Genomic DNA, 1062 nt, shown 5'->3' with positions numbered 1-1062 from the left:
GTAAAATTGGGAAATTTTTTTTTTTTTTTTTTTTGTCTGGTAGAGAAGGATTTGCGAAAGCAGGAGTATCTGGAATAAGTTGCTATACGAGTCTTTAGCAAATATCAAAGGCAGCCAATCTCTGCACTATGAGGTATACCATTTTATCTGATCTTCAGGCAGTTAACCTACCCATATGTTAATTATCTAAATCAGCCCCTAGAAATGAACAGCAGACCTTTATCCAGTCTCATGATCGCGTATGTAGGAATAAGTTTGATCTCTAGGCCTCTTACAAGACATGCTCCTTTAAAACTCCAGCATTCTGGTTATGGATTTAGCCGTCTTAAATTAAAAACCATTCCATGAAATGGCTATTTTAAAATCTAAAACCATGGGAATGGCCTTTTTTAGACTTTAGATAAAATAAAGGCAGTATTAGTTTCTTTGAAAGTTTCGCAGCGCCCTCTGCCTGTAGAGGGATGTCATTGCTCAGATGGACCAAGGCTGTGTTTGGAATGAATACTAGCTTACTACTTACTGAATACTGCTCAGTATATACTGCATTCTGCCTAATTAAAAATAGCAGGTGAAAAAGGTATTACTTCACAGTAAGCGTTTGAAACAATAGTATGTTACTTTGTTGTCACAATACACATTTAAACCACAAATGATGGTAAATGAAAATGAAACATTTTAAATGTATTATGCTTTGCATTTTTAAGCCAGTTTTGTGTTAACTTTTGCCAGTCTGATAAAGCAATCCGTCATTTAAAAAATAAAATAATATAACTGATATTACCCTCCGGAATGCTCAAGTGTGTTAGTATTTTTTATATACTACTATAGTTTTTATTCATATCTTGAATTATCTTTTATATTTTCAGTTTTCATTTTAGTTAATTTGAGTAATTTTGCTATGTGATTTTGTCATTTTATGTTTTGATTGTTCATTTTTATATTTTTATTTCAATTTTATTTGGTTAATTCCAGTGAGTAATTTCCCCCTTTTTTCAGGTAGTTGCCAAAGCAACATTTCTCATTTTTTTTAAATTTAGTTCAAGTTCTTTATCCAATATTTAT

The sequence above is a fragment of the Sinocyclocheilus anshuiensis genome, unplaced genomic scaffold (genome assembly GCF_001515605.1).
Source record: "Sinocyclocheilus anshuiensis isolate Anshui unplaced genomic scaffold, SAMN03320099.WGS_v1.1 scaffold1339, whole genome shotgun sequence".
In the NCBI taxonomy this organism is placed as follows: domain Eukaryota; kingdom Metazoa; phylum Chordata; class Actinopteri; order Cypriniformes; family Cyprinidae; genus Sinocyclocheilus; species Sinocyclocheilus anshuiensis.
Note: the sequence above shows the minus strand (reverse complement) of the source record.